This window comes from Zootermopsis nevadensis, unplaced genomic scaffold, assembly GCF_977971745.1.
Source record: "Zootermopsis nevadensis isolate Lab colony 2312 unplaced genomic scaffold, Znev_1.0 Znev_ptg000018l, whole genome shotgun sequence".
Lineage (NCBI taxonomy): Eukaryota > Metazoa > Arthropoda > Insecta > Blattodea > Termopsidae > Zootermopsis > Zootermopsis nevadensis.
In genome coordinates this window covers 1893547-1915078 of record NW_028259150.1, presented here as the reverse complement: position 1 = coordinate 1915078, position 21532 = coordinate 1893547, and the positions used below count along the sequence as shown (strand labels likewise).

The 21532-nt window shown below is 38.2% G+C and overlaps 1 protein-coding gene across 4 annotated transcripts in view; it reads left to right on the top strand.

The window, feature by feature from the left end:
• The window catches only part of LOC110827857 (uncharacterized), a 217794-nt gene that overhangs the window by 92988 nt on the left and 103274 nt on the right, over positions 1 to 21532 (top strand). The gene's annotated exons all lie outside the window — the stretch shown is intronic.

The following is a 21532-nucleotide window of genomic DNA, read 5'->3' as shown; positions in this document are numbered from 1 at the left end:
GAAGCTCTCTTTGTTTGGCTGCCGATAACCTAGATTAGGAATATCGTTTCGGCTCTATTATCCTATTGATGGCTATTGACAATACAGGCATACCTCGCTTTATTGGGCTTCGCAGATATTGCGTTTTTTACGAATTGAAGGTTTGTGGCAACTCTGCGTCGAGCAAGTTTATCGGCGCCATTTTTCCAACTGCATGTGCTCACTTCGTGTCTCTGTGTCACATTTTGGTAATTCTCGCAATGTTCTCGCATTGTTTCTTTTAGACATAATGCTATTGCACACTTAATAGACTGCAGTATAGTGTAAATATAACTTTTATATGCACCGGGAAACCAAAACATTCGTGTGACTCGGTTTATTGCGGTGGTCTGGAACCGAACCCGCAATATCTCCGAGGTATGCCTGTACTCAAAATTACATTAAACTCCTGGCTATTTAAAAAGTGTGATGTGAAATATTTGCATGTGATACCCCCATATATACAGTTAGCTTTGACAGAAGTGTATAAAATTGACCAGGATCTATCAAATTTATTTTCGTCACAAAATGTTTCTTTGCGTGTTTGTACTTTTTGGCAGGGTGGTATCGGAACCATAGACGTATTGGTTTTAAATTCTACTTATTTATTTTGTTGAATACAGTCCGGACAGAAGTTCGTGCAGTTTTGTTCACGTGAACACAGGCAGGACTGATGACATGGATCTCTGTGGATTAGCTTCAGCCTCCATGATGTCAGCGTTCTGTCTGAGTCCTGTCAGACGCACAAATACGGGCGATGACTAATAGACTTGTATCACATGAAGCTTATGGTATATTTTTATTTTTGTTTTCCTTAATTGGGTCGGAAAGTTATATGGGATGATAATATTTTGTTGTACGCATCTTCAGATGTTAGTATTGTGTTGTGAAACTATACAAATTCTATAAAAAAAACTTGAGACAAATTCCTGCGTTTATAGTGCACTATAGTACTGAATTATGTTATGTTACTGCTGTCGTTGCAAAAGGGAGATATCATATAGTTCGTGAGTGGAGGACGAACGTGCTTTATAGCGAGCATATATTTACTGAGATGCAGGATCGGTATAAATATTTATGTTAGGACAAAATTGGGGGAAGAATTTTATTGCAGTTACAGTTTTCTTACAAGACTCCTGATTCCTCTCCTGAGCAGTAATCTTGTTCGGAAATGGTTGACGTGAGCTCAAATCGGTAAGTTGTGTAAGGTCAACATTCCTCAGTATATTTTAATCAAACTTGTAATCACCTACACGACTACACACGGCCACAATAATCAAGAAGCTCACCGTTAAACCGTCATTTCAGCGATACATTTTTCTTTAAATTTTTTTTCTTTTCTCCAATTTGCGTTCGATTGGTAGGTTCCAAACAGGTTTCCACACCGCAATTGTGAATATATTTGTTGTTTCCCCTTGTGAGATAAACACGCAACAAATTTTAACCACTTTCATATACCTTAATGTTAAGTGAATAATATAAATTACCAGTTCTCTATTAGTCATTCGCGAGCTTGAAAATTGGTACATAACCACATCAAGTTGAAAGGGCAATTTTTATGGAATCGTTAAAGAAATGTTAGAATCTATATTTTAAGTTTTTCTTACAGAAAAAGTAACATACTTTCAAACACTCTGCATATTTGTGTCAAATCTGAGAATAAATATTAAATTCAGTTTTTGAAGTGTAATGCTAGTTTGATTTACTGACTATATCTCGTGCCTCTTGATTACGTGGTCTGCCCCCAGTTAATGAGTGTCTGAAGGCTTCATTCTCGCTTGTAATTTAATTATTGTTCTATTGATCATGCAGATTCCTGGAGTAGGTAATTGCGCGTTCTGCGTGATTCAGCCATAACAACAGTTGAAATCACAGCTTCTGTGTTATGTACATTGTTAAACGTGGTAGATAATTATGCGCTGCCGTGATGTACCTTAGTGATTCTGTAATTAATATTTGTTCACATTGATTCAAACTGTATCAGATCATTACATACTTGTTCTGCAATTGTAGACAATAGTTTTATTACAAAAGTATGGTGTATTTTCGCAGTGAACTTATTATTTAAAAGTTAAACAAAAATAACGTAATCTTCAAAGCAATTTAAAAGTGTCCATCACCCGGGTTTTCGCAAATTCTGACCGTTTTGAAGACGTGGCCCAGATAGAAGATAATACTTATGTAAAGATTGTTTAAATGTATGATTCGTACAATACTAAAATCCTTTGAGACGTAAACCGTATTATTCGAATGTAGGGAGGTATTTTTTGTGCTTCATTCCATAATTTTTATAGCTCGTAGGTTATATAAAGTTTATAAACACCATAAAATTCAATATTTGCAAAACACGTAGTTGCTGTTGCATAATTACGTTGAATTTCCTAGTATTCAAAAGGTCCCTGGTTACACTTTGCCCTTTCCAATAATAATATAATGATTAATTAAAACCCTTTTTGTTTTATGTAAATAAGTAATATGAAGTCGGGTTTAGAAACAACCCCCGACACGTGACGAATATAAAATATACCTCAGACCATGAAGATACGCAAGATAATATTTTTCTGAGTTGGAGCTTGTATCATACTTTCTGAAATGAATGGCCTTTTGTTGTTTGTTCAATTACGTGCTTCTGCAAAATGATTTTGGCGACTCGTTCAACTACAAGACCAGTCTTTATGATGGTATTGTTACATGATTCTGTGGCAATATGTTATTACAAAGCCATTCGTGTACATATTGACCCGTTATCTTAAAGGCCAGTATTTGAGGCGAATTGCGTTTTATTGCAGCAGTTTCCAATAGCAAATATGGAAATTAAAGAACATTAAAAATGTAAAATAATGTTCGAAATTGATGTAGTATTGTAAGTACCAAGTTGGTTTTACATATATATGAAGTGCATTTCGAATGGGAAAGGAATTTCGTGTTTTTTTGCTGTGAAAGCAGCTTAAAAAACACACATGGGCCGAGATACCATCGGTCTACAAATATTATTCCAGAGCTGATGTAGGGCGTATGTGGGATGCAATTTCATTATGGTTGATAATTTTAAAATATATCTTTTTAAGCAAACTTTCGCAACCCCGAAAGTTTGTTACAGTCTTGAAACACGTGTAACACAGAAATTAACATATACGTATCTAAACTTATTATGTGGAATTATAATATCCTGTGTCGCACCGTAATAAGAAACTTTCCATAAAACATGTTTAAGTTAATGAATGTAAAATATCCGAACTGCAGAATCGTATTGTCTGTCAGGGGATACACTTAATATACTATATAAGGGTCTAACATTACAAAATAATGAATATTTAATATTACTAGGCAGTGCACACATTTTGAACATACAGACACATAATCTGTGGTAAAATCATCTATACTTTGAAGATTTCTGTCTTATGGTTTGTTGCGCCGTGTAGTATGGTAGATGTTTACCAACGTTTCAGAGGTCATACTGCCTCCGTCATCAGGGCGATTCATCGCCCTGAGGACGAAGGCAGTATGACCTCAGAAGTGTTGGTAAACATCGACCAGACTACACAGCGCAACAACCCAAAAGAAAGAAATCTTCATACTCACCGCTATGAAAACCTCAAATCTTACATCTCTACTTTGTTTATTTATGACTTATTTAACAGCACTCTCAGTAACTTATATTATATGGCGCCAAGTAGTAGAATGGTTAACGGATAATGGACCTGAAAAATATGGAAACAAACTAAAAAGTATTTGAGGTTATCACGGAGGTGAGTACGAATATGGTTGTCCTCTGGTTTTATGAATCATCGTCCTGATGATGGAGGCAGCAAGAGCCCCTGAAACGTTCGTAAATGTCTACCAGACTATACGGTGCTACAACCCGCAAGACAATCAACTATCTTCATGGAAGGAAACGATCATGGCTTATTCTTATTCTTCTTAAAGTGCCTATTCGTTCCGGATGTTGGCGATCAGCATAGCAATTTGAGCTTTACTGGTTGCTACTTGAAACAGCCCTCCAGTGGACATCGAGAACCAAGTTTTTAGGTTCTGAAGTCAGGAGATTCTTGGCCTGCCAGGTCCCCTCTTTCCGAATACCTTTCCCTGGATTATCAGCTGAAGCAGCCCGTATTTACCACTATTTCTCATGATATGACCGAAATATTCCAACTTTCTCTTTGTTATGGTGTTAACAACCTCGACGTCTTTGCGGAGTTTCTCGAGAACTTTTTTGTTGGTTACACGGACAATCCAGGAAATTCTGAGAATACGTCGGTACAACCACATTTCGAAGGCTTCCGTCTGTTTTGAAGAAGCTTCGGTCAACGTCCACGATTCAGCGCCGTATAAAAGCACAGAGAGAATATAACATCTGAGTAGTCTTAACTTGGTGCTTAAGTTTAAGTCTCTACTCCTGAACACTGATCCCATTTTGATGAAAGTGGCTCTGGCTTTTTCGATACGGCACTTTATTTCCAAGGTGTGAACCCACCGGTCATTAATTGCGCTGCTCAAGCATGTATATTTCGATACTCTATATTTTCTTATTATTAACTACTAGCTGACCGGGTAATACAGCACTTTACAGATGAACATGAGCTTCGTTTTTTTTGGTTTTTTTAATGTTAAGATCTAAGCCGTGGTTGGTACTGACCTTCACAATACGATCCATCAATTCTTGGCTTATTATAAAGTAATATTCCGGCATTTGCGTAAAAACCGCCCAGAACCTCAGTCAGTATAATCGGTTTCTGGTCCGGTGTTTGAATTCAGAGCCTGCTGAATACGAAACAGAACGCTGTACACTCGGTCGTGACATTCAGTAACTTTGGAAAAGTTTATAAGACGCTGTAAGCCAGCAGAATGAACTTCGTTATTTTTCAGTATTTTAATACAACTTACAGTGTTGTGGCTACAGATTTTGATGTATGAGTAATTGTAAAACACTTATTCATTAGGTCGTTCATGAAATTATATCTCATATCAATGTCTAACATGTCTCTCTTAAAATGAAAGTCACATATTTTGTAAAACTTTTTTATTCGATTCGAGTGAGGGAAGAATGATTGTACAGAACTTCAGAAGTTATATAAATCAAATCTGGATTCCTTAAATATTGGCGTAAAACTATCTTTGTGTGAAAAATACTTTGAACATAGGCGTATGCACTTAGACCATCATTTTGAACTGCAAGCAGAGTTCGTTTTATTCAATGTGTGAAATGTAGCAGTCCAATAATTAATTATCTGTGAGAATATGTGTGTGTTAGAACATATTTTAAGAATGCTAAGTTATCAAATTTTTTGGAAGCTGTTTGATTACGGCCCTCAAGAATAAGGGAGAGAGGTCGATCTCAGAAGAGATGGATTATCAATTCGACTAGCCCAGATATCAGAACAGGTCAAATGTCACAAACGATGATGATGAGAATGTGTAATGTATATTTGAAAGCAGGGTTCCAGATGTCCTTCGACACTGCAGTCAGGTCTGACCGCTACCAACATGAGACATACAAACAAAACCATTATATCTGAATTATGACGACTGAAGACACGTATGCTTTCGGGACGTTTGTATTATGTATTAAATATAATAGTTACAGTGAACAGTCAACAACACAATTGCGAAAAATGAATCAGCTTTTGTTAAAGATCTTTAGAGGGTCTGTATAAATGGATGTTTAACTAGCAAGGCATTGGACTACAGCGAAATCCTTAGGGATCCGTGTTGCAAAGTGTTTTACAGACTGCATGCGGCGAGTGTATGCGGCCTGACTTTATACGCAAGGTAAATCCGGGAGAGACGCCGCATTTTTTAGTTCGGTGGGTTCCGGTATTCCTAGGCCGATGTCAGTAAATGTCCTTGTTCAGTGAGCCAAGAGAAATGTTGTGAGTGGACGCATTGAAAATCGGTGCTGTTTTGCGAGAGTTATAACTGATTTTATGCGGCGAGTTTGTTAATTTTATGTTCAAAGTTATTTCTGTTGTTCATAAGATGTGTCCAGTCGAAGTAACTATGAAATCACGATACATAGAAGTTTCCAGCGTTGCTGGTCCTGACTTCGCACGACGTGGCCGCCATGTTGGTCATTGGGTAAGGCAAGTGGGAGGGCGCGGCGTCTCTCCCTGAAGATAAGGAGAGACGCCGCAAGAAATAAAGGAAGAGATGCCGCACTTAAAAATACCACTTCTGATTGAAAAAATCATACATATACATTATACAGTACTCAAAAATTCCTGTTCTATTGCATTATCTTATCTTATTGAGGAACATTAGTCCAGTATTGAAAATACCGAGAAAAAACTCAACTGCAAGGAGGCAAGTGGCTTTTGTCCTCACTGAAGCAGCCAACATAGAGGAAAGGCGAAAGAAGCAAAGAGGAAATTAAGTCAAAGAGCAGAGAAAAAAGGCAAAGGTGAACAGTCCGAGTACTTCAGGTCTACAAGGTTGAAAAACTTAAAAAAAAAGTTCTAATATAGAGTCCCCTGAAAACTGTAACACCAACAAGTGCTGTGAGTAGACTCCAAGCAACCTCTGGAACATTTTTCTTTAAATTTACTTGATAATTGAAAATTCATTTGAATATTCATTAACTTTTCAATTTTTATTGGTATTCATATATTTTTTCTATTTTAATGTTCACATTAATTAATTACCTTGAATGAAGTTCATCAGTTTTCATTTACATATGTTTCTCTTTGAATTCAAGGATGTTTTCAAAGAGCGGCGTCTCTCCCGGCATATCCGGGAGAGACGCCGCAAAGACAACTTTTTTTTATCGCCCTGTATCTCTGATAATTAATTTGCTTTAGATATTTTGTGTACGGATTAGTATAATAGATATCTTAAATATAATATCTCTGAATTTTCAGCCGTTTTGACCATTTTCGGATTGACTTAGAACAAATGTTGCAAAAAGTGCGGCATCTCTCCCGGAATTACCTTATGTTTTACAAATACGAGCGCCAAATAAAGTCATCATGTAGCAGACGGTTTAACCGCGGGTACAACTCATATTTCCAATCTCTTCGAATCTTGTCGACTCGTCCCAAAATATTTTATTTCAGGGTGGGTGGGGGGTGGGGGTAGGATTCCATCTGTGAGATGACGAGAAGGAAAGGAGAGCGGGAGAGTTAAATTCTCTCTTATATATTTTTTTGGAACTGTTCCAATTGCGTTTGAAAATTCAAGCTTTTGTAGCGGTTTGTGGGTCGTGACAGAAAGTCTTGTACATTGGAACCCCGAATGTTTGGGTAGAGTCAAATAAGTTTATAAAGAAACCAAAGATAACAAAAACCCGTTTTATGTGCTGCAGGGTTCACTTCAGCTTGAAGTTTCTCTGAATCCTCGTGGTATGCTGTTTCGATGCAGCGGTGTTTAATAATACTCCTCTAGCACTCCTTATAATACCGGGTATGGTGTTTATTCTTGCTGTTGCATAATGCTCTTTGATGGAATCTGTATTTCATGCTGAAAATTCGGATTCCGTCCTTGAAACAGCGCCGTTTTTTTATAGAACGTCATACAGTTTCAGGGAATTTATTCGCAAGAGTTTTAGTTGTAGAAATACATGAAGTTTATTGAAACTGCTGTAGGTATAAAATATAACAAAGTTAGAAGTGTAAGATATAAAGTTGTTGACGTCATACTCCCAAAGCAAACATTTTTAACACCGAACATCATAAAATGCAGGAGCTTTGGGAATTTCATGATGGATAGGAGCGATATTAAAGACGCAGTAAACGTTCTGTGGAACATTTGGTACTTATATTTTACACCCCCCTCCCCCAAACGCACTGAAATAATTTAAATTAAAGTTGTAATACTTAAGTAATAAAAACAGTTGTTTATTGGATGTACCCCCATTTACTTTTTTCTGCAATATGGAAATTATGAACTTAAAAAATACCTCGCCCCTTTTTCACATCTATTGACGCAGTTGCCAGGTCGTTTTGAGCCTGTGTGTGGCTCTACATCACTGCATAAGTGAATTATTTGCGTCAGTGCCGTTTAAAGCCATCGAGTCCTGTTGCGTTTGATAACCGAACTCTTCTTTTCGCTACATTATTAATATTTTATTCCTTAAATCAGCCTACGTTCCGGTCTACTGTTGCTCAAACATTTCCTGTTAACTGTGAGAAACACATTGCAAATTACTTTTGTAAGTCGGAGAGTAAGAATTGTAGCTAAAAAAATCATAAAATAGGAGAAGTCAGTGAATTTTGTTACTAAGGTAATCAGATGTGTTAAGAAGAATGTGTAACTTTTTATGGGATAAATGACACAATAAAAAGTGTCTTAAAATGAAATAGTCCTTCAGGCAGTTCAGAAGTTAATAAGCGTACAGTAAGATGGTGTAACAAGTCTGATTAAGGCTGACAGAATCAGTTTTTGGAGTTGAGTGGCAGAAATTGAGCTCATAGATTAAAGTGTGCTTGTACTTACGTAGAGAAATTTGAAGGTAATAGCACTGCAGGCAGAATATAAAACTGTAGGTGTAACTAGTAGCCTAATACACGCAAATGATGTCAAGTTATTGACAAGGCAGAAGGAAATCCTTATCTCAAAGAAACTAAGAAGTAATGTTTGAAGACCAAAAAGAACATGGATTGACCAAAAAATATTTGATTGGGTACTGTACGGGACATGGAGCTAATCCATTAAGTTGGCGACGATGAAGTAGGAAAGGGAATCGATCTGATGTGCATTGCATCAAATTAATAATATTCAAAGGCTTAAATATTTATACTTGTAGAAACTTTTATCTTAAGATATTTGCATCACTATGCTGCGCGTGGTTCCCCCTCATACGTCCAAAACAAACTTCTAACTTTTGGGTCTTGCAGTAGCAGTTAATTCACTAGCAACAGTACAAGGACAGCTGTTGTATTTGCTTCTTATGTGGGGGCGACCCAATTGTAATATAGCTTGTGGCCCAGAAATTGTTTATAAATTAGTTTTCTTAAAAAATAAACACTACTTATTTTGATTATTTTTAAACAACGCCGTGTTGGTAGCGCGAGGTCTGTATTCCACATTCAAGTCATGGTGAAGTTTGATGCATGTAGTCTAGTGGCATTTTGTACGGATTTGGATTTTCACACCTGAAATATTTTTTAGAAAACATTTTGTGGACATTTTACTGGACAAGTTATTTATAGCAAATTTCTTTACAGAATAATCTACAGAATGTCTCGTAATTTTTCACTCAGAAATGAAAATATATTTCAGGAAAGCCACAAGAGAGAGAGAATGTGTCGGGGAAAAACAGAAATATGGACGGAAACTTGGGTTTCTTGGTGTAGCAAACATTGTGACGATGATCTAGCAGAAGGCAAATTTCTTAATTTTGTACCCGAAGCATATCAGTGGCAAGTGTGTGTGTGCAACATAAGTTCAAGCGGCCGAAAATTTAGGATGCGGTGTTGGTCACCACTGTTTTCGGACAGGATTCCCCCCCCCCCCCATTTGGGAACGAGAGGCGTGTAACATCTTGAATGCAACAACATCTGGCGATAACTGCTCTGGCCTGTGAGGTCATACCGTTGACCCCAATTCTCCTGGTCTCACTCAAAATAACTTTCCTCTGGGATCATGTTAAAGACACTGGACTGTTGAGGACAGCGACCCAACTCGCATCCTGAAGTTTTCTAACTCATTGCGACTGCATTTGCCTCACTAATCGCCCCAGGCATGCCTGGCAAGACATGGCCGGTGCTTGTTCGTCGAGGGCTACCACCCTGTCATCTTCGCGATGGTGACCATGTGGAGAACCAACGAAATATTACCGCCGTTTGATTGTCTTGTAATTTTTTCCATCTGCATATGCAGTAGTTTCCGCAGTACATGTTTGTTTTTGGATGAATAATTATGGGGCATTCTTATGTTAGGGTAGGTTGTGGAGAATAAAATGCTGCCGAGTTCCATCAATATTATCTCATAATTTATACCTGTCTCTTAATGAATATGGAAGCTAGATATCGTAAGTTCTTCGAATTCAGTTGTTGTAAAAGTCAACTTACTGTTCACTTCAGCCATAGTAACGTAAATTTTCTTTTGGTAACCCAACAAAGTTTTATTTATCAGTGTGAATAATTGTAGGATTTGAGGTTTCACGGCGTTGAGTCTGGTGATGGCTATCTTCTGGGTTGTTGCGCCGTGTAGTCTGGGAGAAATTTACCGACGTTTCAGAGGTCCTAGCTGCCTCTATCAGGGCTCATCGGCCCTGAAACGTCGGTAAACTTCTACCAGACTACACGGTGCAGCAACCCAGAAGACAGCCATCTTCAAATGTGAATAAAGTCTTGTTGATGTATAAAAAATTACAGAAGAAGCTACGTGTCATGGAGCAATGATCAATAGATTTTACGCTTTATGAAAATAATGAAGAAGATACAAGTTGCATTTGGAAAGCTGATGTATTGATTTCTACCAGGAATATTAAATCCTGAGATCGGATTTGATGTCATTTTTAATTTCTTTGCGTCCTGAACTTGATTGTCTGAAATTAAATATCTTTTCGTCTTCTGTTTTTCAGAATTTTGTGACATACGCTGAGTTATAATTATTATTTGTGTTGTACTCGGGCATGCTAAGCCCCTCTTCCTGCAGTAAAATGAACTTTATTTTTTGTAATGACAAGCTTCCAAGTTTCCAATAAAGCACCATGACACAAGCATCTGTGGGAAGATATTTTCATTATTTCAGAACTAACTTTTTTCAGTTGAAGACTGCCAAACAGAACTTTCACAAAACTGAATTATATTCGATAATGAATGGCCTGTATATTATATTATTATATTATCACATATTTTATAAACCATACCTTTTACAACTTTATAAGTACAGTTATGGCTGTGATCGATGTATCTGACTAGCAGAAATTCTGCTTTTGTTTGGTGGATACAGTATTAGCAGTGAATTAATTATGGACGTGATTAAGATAATTGGTTTAGTTAAGGAGTTAAGGTTAGGCTTTAAATTACATTTACGAGCTGAGATTGTTGTGGACTGGAAGAATGGGAATATGGATTGATTAAACGGAATGTTTCGGAGGCTAACCTGGTTTTGGAAAGGTTCTGAATTCTACATCACAGCGGATACTGCAGAATGATGCAGCGGAATAGCACGTCGATCATCTTCCTGTTGCGACGCTGGAACTGTCTTCGGAGTCAGGTTTCGTATCGGCAGATTTTTTTCGAATGGTACAATTGATTGAATATTAATATATAAGCCTGATGTTTCAACTGCAGAGGTTATATAACTTAAAATTAGACGAGAATGCTATGGGTTAATGTGCAGGTAAGGTTTTTAAAGTAGTCAGTTGTGGCCTGTTTTTAGATCATGTTAGTATTTGCGTGGTGTACTGAACAAAACCATGATAATTTCATGATAGCTAGTGACGTGATTCGAACCTCATATCTATCGAGTGAAAGTCTAGTTCTATTGTAACACAATTGCCTCGCTGTTATCGTAAAATATTAATCTTAAGATTCTAAAATAATTCGTACATTTGCATTACATGCATGTTTAATTTTTACAGAAATGAAATTCGCTTACATTCGGGCCTTTCGCAAAACTCGCAGAGGGTTGTGGGTGGTTTGTGCAGTGATTAATATATGTAGAATACGGAAGTCTATTGTAACTTCGCGCATCTCGGTTTTACATGATTTGCTCTAAGAAAAGGATGTTCATGTTACGCAGTTGGAGCTAAGCGCTGAACTGTGCTGCGGTCTTATCTTACTTGCAGTCATTTTGAGAGGCAATCCGTAGAACCAGAATATTTCACCGAAATGACAGAGATGCGTTATTATTTGTGGCTTATTCAACGACGGAGTCAGCAGCTAAATCTGAACTTGTATACTGTCGAATAATCTGATAACGAATTATTGGATCACCGATAAATGTTGAATCTGGAAGGATGTGGGAGTGACCATGGCCTATTTTAAAGTAGCTTCGAGTCATTTGTCTGGAGATACTGAGGAAAATCACAGTGAAAAAAGCTTGTATCTGGGCAGGAATTTGAAACCGTGATATTTAGTATTATGAAGCAGCAGTGCTAATCACTTAGCCGCTCGAATTGCAGATTTTAATTCGAAGACATTACTTACCAATTGGACACAACGGAACAGAAACAGTAATAGACTACCATAAGACCATTGCAATTGTAGGAGTTATAAAACAGGTTTGGGGGCATTCCTTATCACAAGAGTCACTGACGCTGATTTCGACGAAGTCTCTCAACACGTTCATTACTTACTAATGGTTGTTTATTTCCCCCTTCGATATGTAAGACTGAAATGAAGCCCTCGCGTCGTTCATCATCTCTCTGCGTCATGCCAATCAAGTATATCCAACTCTTCGTATTCTTTCAGTAATTTAAGGAACTGCTTTTACCGCCCAGCTGACTACAGTTTGATTACAAATAGAACTTCATGACTTTGAAGCGAATTTCATTTCGTTAAAAAGAACTGCATGGGGAAAGAAATTTCTGTAGATTCTTATCCATAAAGTCTTTTAGAACGTAAGCAAATTGGAAGACTGAACGTCTCTGACTCGTCGATAAACTTCTACCAAATTACACAGCAAGAACGCCGAAGACAGCCATCTTGTTACTCGCTTTTATATATAAAATATGCCCTGCTTTTACTATTAGTGGCTACAATCCTTGTTTAAAACAATTCCCGCTTTGTTTAATATATCTAAATGTATGTATAAGCGTATGTATTCTTAAAAACAGTAATCTTCCATTTCCAGTTTGGAAAACATTTGTGCCGGAATGTAATAAAACTTATTTTGTGCAAAGTGTAACTACAAACCGACAAATCGGAAATACCTTTAAAAATAAGCTGTTATTTTTAGTTTATAAATGAAGGTAAATTAATTTGAAATTAATGTTCTCAAAATTCCAGAATAATAATTTTAAAGTTTTATGGGTGTTCTCTGTTAAATGAATATGATCTTTACGCTTTCCAAAATAAAGTTATACTGCTCGTGCCTGTTATAAATATGATACACATTAAGATTTTCAGAAGTAAATACTGAACCTGCATGTGTTTTATTGTATGTTTTCAAATTAGTTTTACTCTCTCGGTCCGGACATCGGTTATTCTGGTTGAGGTGTTGCCGTGGTTTTCTTCACTCCTTTCAGGCAAATTTTAGGATATTGCTATAAATTTGCCCGCGACTGCTTCCTTTCATACCCATTCGATTTCATTATTCGTTAATCATCCTGTCACCGTGCTTGCATCCTGTAGAAGGCCAGTGGCTGGTCATTAACTGTAACGGTAGCGTAGGTAGTTTAGTTTCTCACCACATAACCATTTGTCTTGGTTGCGATATGCACTGACAGCGCCGATGAATAAACCATCAGAAAATAAATAAATAAATATAACTTGCTGAGGGAGGGGAGAGGTTGATTTTTGCACTCGCCGCCCTCTGCTTGAGAGCCTTCAGAGTGAAGTTGGAGACTGTATACTTCTTCGAAACTTTGATCTCTGCCTGTTGATTTCACAGTCCACAAGAAAACGTCGAAGTGATGTCGGTTCTGTCATCGAGCAGGTTTTTGCAAATTCGAAATTTGTCTAAATCGAAAAAAGGAAACAAAAAACATTGTATTTATATGAACCTCTGACTTCAGACACCCATTCTCAACATATTGCTTGCTACCTGTATTTGTGTGGTTCACTTAAACCTATTTAGCGCTTTGATTATTCGTGTATTTCCTAGCCATAAGTCTTAGTCTGATGATGTTTGTTGATTTCAAGGAAAAAAAATCTTGTAGTTGAGGAAAGACAAACATAAGCTTTTTATCTCGTTTCCGGACAAACCATCCGGTCGCAAGGAAGACAAGATAAACACGGAGTGTCTCTCTTCCAGACCAGGTACTTTGTCTAATGACACCCTTCCAGCGTCTCTCCATGCACATGTCCTCACATACAGCACACCCTCATTATTCATCTGGGGGCAAGATCGCGCAGTGTAGATAAGGCAAGGGTGTCCATACTAGCCTTAGCGACAGCTGCAGATATAAATATGATGCTTTCAAAAGGGGCACGGATGGTGACATTTCTTGCGTGTGTTTCGCTGGCACAGTTGGAGGAAGTGGGCGTAGAAACGTCTCAATGGCCAGCTGTACACCAAGGCAACTGGAAAATGGAAGTCAGCTTTAATTACTCCTCTTTTTCACTGGGAGAACACTTGCTGGGTAAAACGATTCTCTGTTTCTTGCTTAGTAGTTTTGCGCGGGAAAGGATCTTCGTTGAGAAGCTTTCTCTTAGGATACGCGATTCCCCCTAATGTTGAAGCTGCGGTTGTCTGATGGCGGGTTAGGAGGAGGATTATTAAGATCATCAAAGGGTGGGGAGGGAGAAACCGCAGCTACCCTTTTTACGCCCCCTATTCTCATTTATTTCCTACACTATATGCACCGCGGTCAAGTTCAGTTCCCTTTGTCCTAGAATAATCTGAGCTACTTTTGTCGAAAAGCCAGGCTCTTGTTCAGTTAATTAAACAAATGAAATATTTCTTTTTTTCAAATATTTTTCATAGTCAGATGTGCAATTGGATGAGGACTCAACTCACAGGACACTGACATACCGAGACGGTTCTCAGTTGAGTTTCCCATTTTCTGTCCACTTACGTTGCAGTTGCCGAGACTGGATTTTGTTGGCTCAGGACAGGGTCCGGTGGAGGGCTTTGGTTAATACGGTGATGAACTTTCGGGTTCGGTAAGCCATCTAGTTAGTTAGTTAGTTACGTTACAGTTGCCGTATGTTTTCCTAGGTGTGCATTGTGCCATTTCGCACGGGTCTTTTTCAGTGGGGTGATGGACATAAGCTGTTGCTGAGTTGCGGTTTCCAGGTGACTTGTTGTACACCCGGCCTAAGGCATTAATATTTTCTATATTTTATCCCTACTGCCTTGTGAAATTGTTAAATGGGACCGCGTCTGTAATCTACGATCGTAACTCTTGGTATGGCAAGATGTCTCTTAAGAACATGTCAAGTTTATTGGTGTAATTTTTCATAAAATATGCAAAATAATAATTTAAACGTTCAAAATATATTTGTGTTCTATAACGTTAGACACAAGACTGAAGATTGTAATTGTAGTATGGTAGATGTTTGCCAACGTTTATGAGGTCATACTGCCTCCATTATCAGGGCGATGAATCATCGCCCTGATAACGGAGGCAGTATGACGTCCGAAACGTTGGTAAACATATACCATACTACAGGGCGCAACAACCCAGAAGACAGAAATCTTCAAATATACTCGTACATAAACACTACCTCTCTTTTCTCCTTTACCAACTGCAATGACCAACTAAAGCCGAGAGAGCAACATGACCGCAGTTGTCTTTTCGTTGGTACTTTATAACTATTTGGGCGGTTGTAAAATGCCATCCTCTGTTACAATAAATGTTGGTGGAAGGAGTTGTGCTATTTCCACACCAATGGCATTTCCTTATTGCATTCGTAAGTGCTCTGAGAACATTTGCTGAGTTCATTTGCTTCGGCTCTATCATCTCTTACACATAATGTTTCTTCAGGCTTACGTCGTCTATAAAAGGACTATTACACATCCAATTGTTAATACTATTAATAGGCGTACTTGTGTAAGTTGTTCGAGTCCTGTCTTCTAGTTTACAGTATTTCTGTTGTCGAAGATTTGATACGTTCTCCTGTGAAACTCACGACTTTGCTGACTTCACTCTAGTACTCACCTAAATTAGAAACATGTAGACTGCACCGTCTCGTCACTCGTCAGCCCTAAGGTTACAGCTTCCTTTAGCTCTGAGTTCTTTTTACCAAATTAAGGTTTTTGTTTCACCAACCTTGAATGTTTCTTAGCGAGAGGCGTCTGGCATGCCTGAACATTTAAGAGAACGAGTGGGAAAGTTTATAGCATATTGGGGGGGGGGGGGGGTCCTTTTCGACATTAACATAAACTTGAAATTTTAATTCATATCTTTTCAAAAACTTGTTTTTGCAACTGAAATGCTTCGTATGAAAATCTGAGGGGGTGAATATATTCTTTATATTCAGTTTTTCTTTTTGTGTAGACTATAACATTTTCATTGATTCACGGTTCTTAGCAGAATAAATAATCGAAATGTTATAACACGCCGACGGTCTTGTGTATGGTCCATCCTCCCGGTCGGTAAGGAAGAAAGAAATAAAGATTATATTCTTATGACTGAAGGTACACATTTAATTTTAAGAGAAGAATAAATTTACTAATGTGTTCGGTGTTTGTTCCTTTCCGCTTTACAATATCTCGGTACATCTGAGATATATCAGCATGGGGGCTGCTTGTTGAATTTTTGTACGTACAGAAAACGTTATTTCAAAGGAAATAGAAGATGACTATCTTCTGGGTTGTTGCACTTATAGTCTGGTGGAAGTTTACAGACGTTTCAGAGGTCCTTGCTGCCTCCATCATGAGGGCGAGCTAAAACGTCGATAAACTTTTACCAGACTACACGGCGCAACAACTCAGAAGACTGTCATCTTCGGACTCACCTCCTTGAAAACCTCTAAATCCTACATATTAAAGGAAATATTTTGAATCGGATTCATGAAATGTTGAAGATTTCTGTCTTCTGGGTTATTGCGCTGTGTAGTCTGGTCGATGTTAACCAACGTTTCAGAGGTCATACTGCCTCCGTCATCAGGGCGATGAATATGAATATTCATCGCCCTGATGACGGAGGCAGTATGACCTCTGAAACGTTGGTTAACATCGACCAGACTACACAGCGCAATAACCCAGAAGACAGAAATCTTCATATTCACCGCTGTGAGAACCTCAAGTCTTTCATGAAATGTTCTCGCAGGACACGATTCTCCAGTTATTGGTTTAATGCGTAATATTTCCGAAGAATACTTAACGCCCGGCATCCGTATTCTCTGAGTAAATTGCAGTAACCAGCGAATAGGTCTTGAGGATGTACAGAAGTTGTAATCTCGTTCTGGCTGCGCTATAATTAGATTAGCGGCCATTGTTAACGTTGTGTTCGTGCGTGTTCACAAGGTTCCTTGTGTCTGGTGCCCGCAGCCAAACTTCGGTCTGTTCCCTAATTTATGCCCCCGATGCTTTAGGCTGAGCAGAGTAGCCTTTGAGGGATCGAACTTTGTCCCTGTCCCAAAGCAACGGCTTCCGGTCATCTTGGGTCACTGTGCCGAGCGTCTGCTCAAATAATTTAATAGAACGGAACGTCGTAACCTAAATGCGTCCCTGCTTCGTATTCGGGACGCCCCAGATTTTTCGTGGGTGTCCTCATTCACTCCAGGCAAATGTACGGCTACACTCGCGTCTTTCCAATTATTACCGGTTTGTTATTAATAATGATATTCGAAGTTGTTTTTCTGACTGCTGATAGCGTCGTAAAATCGTAAATAAATAAATAATAATAAATAATGTAACTATGGAATGATGTAGCGTGTTCTGAATAATCGCTTTACATTTCACACTTCCCACTTCCTGGCAAGACTTACTTACCTTGTACCATGGAAGTGGCGTGATGCCGTGGAGATATAAAACACGTGGTGTGTGTTATGAAAGCGAGTTAATGTGGCAAATTGTCTGTTGTTTAGTTTCTCTTTATATTTGTCTGGCATGAAGGGAAGATTTTCGTCTGAACATTTCTTGTGGACTGGCAAACCACGTTTACTGTCGATTTGGCTTGCTTTAACATACATGGATGACGAATTTAAACTTAAAATATAATCCGATACATGCATGGTCATGCATGAAATAGTCTTCGTTGTCTGTTTAACCATCCTTTATCAACCGCACAAATTATGCCGAGTGGAAAGACGAGACCTAGCTGCCGCGTCTTTGTCTGGATAGATTCAGGAAAACTAAAAAATCCGTGTTCGGACCGAAAGTTTGGAAGGACCCGGAAGTGACACCACAGGCTGCCAATAAATGTGTGTGAAATAAATTGTTATAGCTTCATTTTACTTGTATTGGTCGCATTTATATTTTAGTTCCATGCTAACATGTATAATATAGGTCTCTGTCTCCTTTAAGATGAATTAATTACAGCGAAAGTATAGGTTTCCGATATTTAAAACAGATTCAAACATGAGGACATACTTTAAATAGAACTAAAAATTAATGTGAAGTGCAATATTTTTTGGCAACTGGTGCTGTGGTTGTCTACGTTTTATGACCGGAAAAACCGTTAGTTCATCAAAAACCGAATATAATATTAATAGTTAACTGACCCTCCTAGTGGGACGCTGTGTTATAGATGTAGCTGTGTTCAACATAACTTAATTACTAAAAATAAAAATGGTAGAATTATATATCTGTAAAGTATATTTTTCCGTATGCAGTATTACTGTTACGTTGTTTAGGGCTACGGAATATCTCTTAACGATGCCTTAATGCAACGTCACAATGGTCAATATTGATGTAAAATGAGGATCTGCTTTTACATCGGTCGTATTTTTTTGTTAATTTAACATTTTTATGGAAGTTCGGATTATATAAACATTTGAGACTCAGTTTTCATTCGAGGTCTTACGTACTACTGGATTTTATAATACAGTTTTGTCCTGTATTACAATCAGACGTCTGTTGTAGAGTAATAACGTAGAATTGATTTATAAGCCGACATTATGTTTTCCCCTCTGTGTTAATGCGTGTGACTTTATTCTACAGATTTGGATACTTATCTAGAAACGATATACATTAATTTGATAATTTACATGTTTTTCTTCAGTCTTTCCTTGCAAATGCTAGGATTATGTTCTTAAAAAGGTTGCTTCCTTCCATATCCCTCAGTACTCACTACTCGTATCTCACTGGACACTACGTGACATTACAGTTGATAAACTGTTGGCCTAGAGGGCAGTCAGATACTAAACCAGAATGTTTTAAATTGCTGTTATTTTCAATCGAGAGAATTTATTAAGCAGAATGTACAGATCTGCTTATTGTCCCTGTATTAAAATACTGACCCAAATAATATTAATTCTCAGTGTATAAAGTTGTTTGACACTCTTTAAGAGTTCCTGCATTAGGGATAAGTCAATCACAAGGCCTGTACCGTCACAAGAAAACATTGATATAACCAGGCAAATATCCGTATTCCGGCGGTATCCGAAAATGTTACTCCAAACTGCTCACCAGCATCGAATCGGCTACAATTCATATGCTGAAATTCCTCTGAAACCGTTCTTTCACCACATTTAACAGTGAGTTTTAACGCTAGAACATCAGAATTTATCTTGGTATAATTAAAGTAAGCAGAATTTACGCTGTGGAAAATGACGCAGAAATTGTCGGCATTATAGATTCAAACAACGTTGATTTATTACAAAATTAATCATATCTCTGCAACTTGGGTTGGTGGTAAGTGTTCACAAACACTTCTTGAAGCGGCTACGTGGGAAGCCTAGTTTTAAAATAAGTTAGTGCTTAGGTTCCACGTAGCAATGGAGTGTACGAAGTTATTTGCAGTTGGCCTCTGAGATAGCAATTAAGTATCACTCAGCCACTTAAAGTGTTCCCTGTATTAATCACCTTGTAGCAGCACGTGTCTTTGCAGCTTAGTCTATCAACACGTAGGATTCGAGTTTGATAACCTCAGCATATCAGTAATTGTTTTGCTCACACCTCAGTAGCACTTGTGAACTGGCATCGCTTCTGCTTCACATATGAAAGGCTTGCTCATTTAATCCTGCGGTAATTTGTCTTCTGCTGACGTTTTTAATGGTTCACTCCATAGTTACTCTCCTAAAGTACTTGCTCTATACACTCCCGTGTAAAACGTTATGCTCTGTTGAGGCATTTATGATTTGACGGTAAACAAAACTTTGAAAGTTTGTTAGTTTATTTTAGCAAAACGAGATTGTAACAACTGAAACTTCGTGAAGGATGAATGAGAAATTAAACTGTATGCCCGATTTTATGTTAAAACGTACTAGTACTTAACGAATGCACAGAGTTGTTACATAAATCAGTAAGGCAAGAAGTTATGTCCATTGGAGACGCTGGAATCATTGCACAATTTTCTGGGTTTCGATGCGACTTCCAAACTCTGTTTTAGAATTTTCGGTGCAACTTGATGAAGGGTGGGAAAATTTCCAGGTCGTTAAAGGAGATTCAGTTGGTGAAACACTATCAGCTGCAGTTCACGAGAGACTGTGGACAGCTGTTCTGCTTTGTTACTGATGCTAATGCAACCGATTATGCCATCAGCATTAGAAGGATTTCAGTTGCCCCCCCCCCCCCCCCCAAGTAGCTTTGTCGTCTGAAGACGAACACCCAAGAACCCTCTGAGTAGGAGTGTCGGTGAGCCCCAGTTGGAACGTGGTGATAATTACCTGCCCGTGCCGGGAGTCGAAATCCGGTCTTGCAGTCAGTAGCCAATCGCTCGATTGATTGATGAATTACTCCAGCAATAATTCAATTCAATTCAATTCTTTACATCAATAATTAAATTAAATTCAGTTCCATTATTTAAGTGCTTGACAACAGCCAAAAAGGCCAATAACAGCCAAGCACTAAACCAAAGTCCAGGTTAAAATACTTATTTAATTAAATTAATAATAATAATGTAATGTAAAATATATAATAATGCATCACAATAAATCTGTATAATGCATGTAACACGTATTAAAAATACAAAATGTATTTCAGAAATAGCTGCTGCACTATGTACCTCAGGAGCAAGGTTTATCTTAGGTCATGGAAGTAAATACCCTGTAAAATTGTGAATAAATGGAATAATGATAATAATAACAACAACAACAACAAAAGTAATGTAACAGTAGTAGCTGATGCTGGAAACTGTTATCGACATGAAACCAAACACTGTCGATGCTCTCGGACAGAGCTGTAAAAGTTAACTAAACTGTCCCGCAATACGCCATGTAGGCGCTTGAGGAGAGGAGAGGAGAGATATAGCTCCTATTCATTCTCATCGCAGCACAAGATTGCGGTGAGTGCTCAGCATCACTCCTCGGCCGCGCTTTACCCCCGGGAGAGGACCAAGAGGTAGAAGTGTGCATCCTCTTAAGAGGCTACAGAGTTAGAAACGGGCCATAATGTAGACCCAAGTCATCATCAACTGCGCCAGCATTGGATAACCTGCGACTCGCGCATCAGAATGTATTGCGGATAGTAAGACGATTCGTTAAACTATACGTTTCTTTAGTTGTGGATAAATAATATAATTGTGTTTGCGTTAACATTACTTTCACACTCTTCAGCGCGGTTATTGGACGCAGCGGGTTATTGTGTTTGAAGTGGACTGGCTCCCTACATCATTGCAACGGAACATCGCATAGGTAATGGAATTCATCCAAATCAATACGCTGCATATCAGTGATCGACATATGCAGTTAACATTTAAAGGGAAGATACTGCTCAAATCCTATCGCACAGCCTCGATTTTCTGGTACTGGTAGTTTCATTACATATTTTGTAAGGTTGTTTATCCGTATCAGCTGCGTTGTCCCCTGTACATCACCGGCGAAGAATAAAAGTATTACCAGCGTTTAGGGAAAGAATA